Here is a 7,177-nt window from a genome sequence, read left to right as displayed (position 1 = left end):
GTGAAAAATACAACATAAATACTGCGTTCAATATAATAAAGGGTCGGTTTATTCTGTTAAATGGTCACCGCTACTTGTTATAGGGTGAAAAATACAACATAAATGGTGTGTTCAATATAATAAAGGGTCGGTTTACTATGTTAAATGGTCACCGCTACTTGTTATAGGGTGGAACATACAACATAAATGGTTGGTATTGCATTACAAAAGATACGTCAAGTACATTACTTGGTGTGCAGCTAATTTTACATCGTTTGCAAAAAAAAAAAATATGATGACTTAAATGGTGTCTTTGGAAGGTTTAAAATGCCACACTCTTCTTTTGATATCCTCGTTTTAATTCTGTATGTCTGTATGTGTGTGTGTGTGGGGGGGGGGGGGGGGGGTACCCAAACTTAAAGAATAAGGGGGGATACGCAAACTTGAAAAATCTAGTTTAGTAAGGGGGTTAGGTACGGTCTAGGTCAGATTATTTATTTTCTCCCAAGTGGGAGACAGGTTATTTATTTTCAACATTTTCATGGACAGATTATTTATTTCCAAAATCTTCCAGGTCTCCCCTACCTCAGAATCAGTCATGTTGATCTGAACAATAAAATAAAATATCAATTAAGTATCGATGTAGGCCTGTGGTTCGAGGGGGAAGGGTACACCGATTTAATTTAATATGAAAATTTTCATTCAAAGGCTGCTCCCCCCCCCCCCTATTTTTGTAGCAGCATGGTTGAAATGTGTCCCACTATAATGCATTGATTTAAGAAAATGTCGAAAAGTTGTAGAAAGATACAATCCCCCCCCCCCCCAATAGGTTTTCGACTTTGAGCCTATAATTTTTTTTAATGCTTGTCAATTTTTTATCCCCCCTTTAAAAATGTTGCTATGGGCCTATGTGGCAAATTAAAAGCGTTGTGTACTGTATAGACACGACCCCTCCTCCAATTTCCACAAATAATGCAAATGACAAAAAGGGGGAGGATAATTTTTATACGAAAGGTTGGAGAGGTGTGGTCTTTCTATAAACAATTTTTTTAACATAGAAAAATGATATTTTTACAGAGGAGGAAATATATTGTAATAAGTGACTGTGATGTTCCTTAGAAGACTATACATTACGTACGCCAAAAAGAAGATGACACTAAACTCTCCCTCCCCTTCCATCAGCCGTTCTTTTTTTTCAATTGTAACGATATACATTTAAAGATACGTGACATTGTGTACTATAGGCAAGTACTAAAAAAGAGTACCGATTCACATCACATTTCTTATAGAATTAAACGAAAACACGGAAGAATATTATGGAAATTAAAGTAAGGGGACGTCCATTTGATTTTGTGTTGTTAGGGCTGGGAGATTCTAGATATAAATTATACTAGTATTCCCCCACTGTGAAGAAAATAAATAAATGGACCTTGTTGGTTGGTATCACCCTGAAAATATAGAGTTTGGGTACCTCCCCGCAATGAAATATTTTTTGACTTGTCAATCTTAATGAACATGAAGAGGAAAATTAAATCTGACCCAGATAACCTTTGAAATAAATTTTCCGTCCTATACCGACATAAAAATAAATAATCTGACTCTGAAAAATTTGCCAACGTCCCCCTTCAGAATGAAATGGCCAACTCCTAAAATGTTCCGGGAAATATAGTTTTACGGTACGTTTCATTGGTAGTTCGCACAAGACCTCAATGTATATTCAACATTTGCATAAGAGGTCGCAGCGCCCCCTTTCGTCCTAATTTGCATTCTAACTTTCTTATTTTAACATTTTTATTATTACTTACTCTTACTTTCTAACTCCGCCTTTACACATTTTTTACTGAAATAAAGGAAGGTGTATAAAATAAAATTTTGTAAGTTTCTTAAAGAATCTAGTGTCTTTGGAATATAATCTTTCAATTTCAGCCTCACAAAGTAAAAAAGAAGCTGTACGGTTTTTCCGGTGACCAAGTAAATATTGAAATTTAGAAAGTCTGTATAAAAGGTCAAAATGAAATGAAAAATTGAATTGGAAAAACAACATGTTAGAACTAAGATAATAAATAAATGAAATATTAAAATAAAATTGGAAAATCAATAAATTAAAGTAAGAATACTAAAAGAGAACTGTGCCACGGAAATCCCTCCATAAACACCAGTTAATTGAATCATCATAGCTAACTTTTAATGTGTGTTTTTTTTTTTTGAAACCATGTGAAATTAGCTGTACACTGATTATATGTACTTAACGCATTTTTTTAAACGTGTTAATTTCTATTTATTACATGTATGTGCCTTTCACCCTATAATAAGTAACGATGACCTTTTAATACAGTAAACCGACCCTTTATTATATTGAACACATCATGTATGTACCTTTCACTCTATAACAAGGAGTGGTAACCATTTAACATACTAAACCAACCCTTTATTATATAAAACACACTATTTCTTATACTCCCTTAACCGTATGACAAGGGGTGGTGATCATTTAACATAATGAACCGACCCTTTATTAAATTAATCGCACCATGTATTATGTACGTTTCACCCTATAACAGGTAGCGGTGACCATTTAACATACTAAACCGACCCATTATTATATTGAACGCACCATTTATTATGTACGTTTCACCCTTTAGCAAGTAGCGGTGACCATTTAACATAATGAACCGACCCTTTATTATATTGAACGCACCATTTATTATGTATGTCTCACTCTTTAACAAGTAGCGGTGACCATTTAACATAATGAACCGACCCTTTATTATATTGAACGCACCATTTATTATGTACGTTTCACACTTTAACAAGTAGCGGTGACCATTTAACATAATGAACCGACACTTTATTAAATTAAACGCACCATGTATTAGGTACGTTTCACCCTATAACAAGTGGCAGTGACCATTTAACATGGTTAAATGATCCTTTATTATATTGAACGCACCATTTATACACCCTTCACCCTTTAACAAGGAGTGATGACCATTTAACACTTTAAACTGACCCTTTATTATATTGAACACACCATGTATGATGTATTTTTCACCGAATAACAAGTAGTGTTGACCATTTAACATAATGAACCGACCATTTATTATATTGAACGCACCATGTATTATGTGCTCTTCACCCTTTAACAAGGAGTGGTGACCATTTAATATATTGAATCAACCCTTTATTATACAGAACACACCATGTAATATGATGTACCATACCTTAAGACAGCTATGGCGTTCCATAGACATGAGCTTCTCAAAAAATACTATCCGTATACATTTCACACAGTATTGCCCAATACCAATGCACTCATTAAAAACGTTTCTCTATCACTTGAAATCTATTTTGCTAACAATTAATCCAGTAGCATAATTTTGTTTGTCAATGTTATATTTTTAGGTCACCTGAGTCACTCAGGTGACCCATTGCTATCTGTTTTCGTCCGTCGTCGTGCGTTAACTTTTGAACATTTTTAACTTCTTCTCTAGAACCGCTCAACTAATTTCAACCAAATTTGGTATATAGCATCTATGGGTGAAGGGGAACACAAATTGTGAATTTCATGGTCCCTACCCTCCTGGGGCCTGAGGGGTGGGGCTAAAACCACCAAAAATAATGCAATCTTTAAAAATCTTCTTCTTTACTCCTGGACATCAAGCAGTCAAACTGTTGGCATCATTGTAATAAGCATTGAGCCCTCTACCAAAATGTGAAATTCATGGCCCCAGGGTCAGGGGTTCTGGCCCCAGGGTGGGGCTATATAGATCATATAGTGAAAGTGCATTATTTCTTTGAAAATCTTCTTCTTTGCTCCTGGGTATTAAATAAAGGAACTAAGTACATATGTATGATGAGCAAAAGTGCCTTTTCAAAAATTGTGAATTTCATGGCCCCAGGGTTCTCGTGTTAAGGCGGGGCTCTATAGATTATATAGTGAAAATCCATTAATTCTTTGAAAATCTTCTTCTCTGCTTCTGGATATTTAATAAAGTAACTAAGTACATAGTTATAATGAACAAGAGAACCTTTTCCAAAATTGTGAAATTCATGGCCCCAGGGTCAGGGGTTCTTGTGTTAGGGCGGGGCTCTATCAACTATATAGTGAAAATGCATTAATTCTTTGAAAATCTTCTCCTCTGCTCCTGGGCATTAAGGTGATAAACTAAGTACATACTTATGATGAGGAGGTGGGCCTCTTCCAGAATTGTGAAAGCCATGGCCCCTGGGTCAGGGGTTCTGGTGTTAGGGCGGGGCTCTATTGATTATATAGTGAAAATGCTTTAATTTTTTAAAAATCTTCTTCTCTGCTCCTGGGTATTATTTAAACAAACTAAGTGCATGGTTATGATGCATAAGGATGCCTTTTAAAAAATTGTGAATTTCATGGCCTCAGGGTCAGGGGTTCTGGTGTTAGGGCGGGGCTCTATTGATTATATAGTGAAAATGCATTTATTCTTTGAAAACCTTCTTCTCTGCTACTGGAGACTATTTAAACAAACTAAGTGCATGGTTATGATGCATAAGGATGCCTTTTTCAAAAATTGTGAATTTCATGAACCCAGGGTCAGGGGTTCTGGTGTTAGGGCGGGGCTCTATTGATTATATAGTGAAAATGCATTTATTCTTTGAAAACCTTCTTCTCTGCTACTGGAGACTATTTAAACAAACTAAGTGCATGGTTATGATGCATAAGGATGCCTTTTCAAAAATTGTGAATTTCATGGCCCCAGGGTCAGGGGTTCTAGTGTTAGGGCGGGGCTCTATTGATTATATAGTGAAAATGCATTGATTCTTTGAAAATCTTCTTCTCTGCTACTGGAGATTATTTAAACAAACTAAGTGCATGATTATGATAGACGAGGATGCCTCTTCCAAAATTTTTAAATATATGGCCTCAGTTTTTGGGGTTCTTGAGGAGGGGGGGGGGGCTCTATTAATTATATAGTGAAAAAGCTTTAATTCTATTAATTAATCATTAATTAATCCTGTCTGCTCCTTAGTGTTGAGCTGATAAATAAATTGCTTAGCTATGATGAAAATGGGAGCTTTGAACAGAATTTTTAAATCTTGTGGTTCTAGGGTCAGGGGTTCTGGCATAACGAGGGGGGGGGGGGGGCTTTTGATAATATAGTGGAAAAGTGTTAATTCTTTGAAGTCCATAGTTATGATGATGAGGGTAACTCTTCCAAATTTGTAAATTTCTTGACCCTTGGTCTTGGGTTCTGATGTTAGGGTAAGGCTTTGTTGAATCTGTAGTGAAAATGCATTGTACCTGTGAAATTCTTCTCTTCGTCTGGGCATATCGGAAGCAAACTGAGTAAATGTTTAAATGATATGAGTAAGCGTATTTCTACCAGATTTTTAAACATCTGGACTCCATCTAAGCATTCTGGTCCTGGGCAGGGCTCTATTAATTTGTATTCTACTGAGAGAAGTTATTCCCCTTTTCCATTCACCTTTGATAATTAATCACTGTCAATAATGTATTTGAAAGGTTAATAGAATAAGATAATTATGCAAGAATGTTTATCGTATAATTAAAAAAGTACCTTCTTAGTTTTAATAATCAGGTAGACCTGTAAGTAATAGATAAATAAAATTGAGACAAAAATAACTTATCTTATTAAAAGTTCTTCAAAGACCATAAGAGAGGTCAATGCTAGAGGTCTTAATATGGGTTTAAAAATAGTACAGAAGCACTAGTAGTTTGTCAATAGTCTGCATGGTGATAGTGTTAAGTGGGGGACAGATTAGAACTTAATTTATGAGTTGATACTGCATACTAGACTAATTATTTTGTTGATCCTGATCTTCCTGCTTCTCTTGCTTTAGGGCACATTGCTTCATCTATCAGTGTATTTAACTTCTAAACTGTTGTATTATACTCAGGTGACCGTAAAGGGCCTTGGGCCTCTTGTTTTTTCACTGCATAAGTGTGCTTTCACAACATCAGTATCTGTGAAACGCCAAACTCTCAGCATGACGTTACTAACTTTTCAATGTTTTTTTGCTACGATTTTTACAGATTATCCGTTTTCTCGCATATCACCGTCTATCATTCATATACCGCTTGTAACATGTACACACACATGCATGGCTCGCTCTGGACACATTTCCCACTTCCTCCGGCATTTTCAGAGTTTTTTTTCTGGAGTTTTTCAGAGTACAGCACAAAATTGTATTGTTAACTGCTGCTACGTGACGTTCTATGACGTCGTATTTTTTGCCTTTTTCAATGAGGACTACCTATCTTCTAAAACTTATTTCTTTTCAACGAAGCAAAATATTAAGTAATAAATTGACCGGTAGCTCAGTCGGTAGAGCGCTCGCTCCGTGATCGGGAGGTCGTGAGTTCGAATCTCGGCCGCCACAGACCTAAGTCTATAAAAATAGGTAGCAACTGTTCCTTCGCCATGCGCTCGGCACTTTGGAGTGAAAGGTGAGACCTTAAAAACCGAGGCCCCGTGTCACGGCAGGCGTTGGCACGATAAAGATCCCTCACTGCTCAATGGCCCTGAGTGTCGAGTAAAGGTTAAAATTTGAAGCCCTTCACCGGTATATGGTGACGTCTCTATATGAGTGAAAAATTCTCGAATGGGACGTAAAACAATATACAATCAATCAATCAAGTAATAAATTGAAATCAGAAACGATGAAACAATTCTAAGTTTGAGCGTGTAGAATTTTTCCGTTTTTGTTTCATTTTACAGAAGATATGACTTCAGACATTATTTAGTGTCTTGATTGTAAATTACAAATTTTGACCTACTCCGTGGTCCGATTTTCGCATTTTTTAAGTCTTAAATAAGTTCGAAATAAACCGCGATATTTTATTTTTTTTAATACACATCATTTGAATTTACTGTTGAAATATTTCTTCTAAATTGGGATATAATTGGGATATAATATGACGTTAAGTAAAAAAGTTATGACGGTAGTCCACGAACTTTTCGAACAACCCTCGTATTTAACTCTTTCCGAGCAGATGCCATATTGTTTACATTGACAATATACGCAGCAGACGATAATTTGTGACGTGTAAATTTGTCACGTGATAATCACGAGGACATTCTTAAAATAGCGTCATTTTCACCGACAACAGGACCTTTGTTTATACGCAATGCACGCGACTTTGGACGATCACTAATGACACAATACTGTACACTACCTGAGGATACTTCCATAAAAATATGAC

The sequence above is a fragment of the Saccostrea echinata genome, unplaced genomic scaffold (assembly GCF_033153115.1).
Source record: "Saccostrea echinata isolate AGI-Se365-2 ecotype Australia unplaced genomic scaffold, CSIRO_AGI_Sech_v1 ptg000005l, whole genome shotgun sequence".
Lineage (NCBI taxonomy): Eukaryota > Metazoa > Mollusca > Bivalvia > Ostreida > Ostreidae > Saccostrea > Saccostrea echinata.
The sequence above is the reverse complement of the archived record's forward strand: the minus strand, read 5'-3'. Positions refer to the sequence as shown.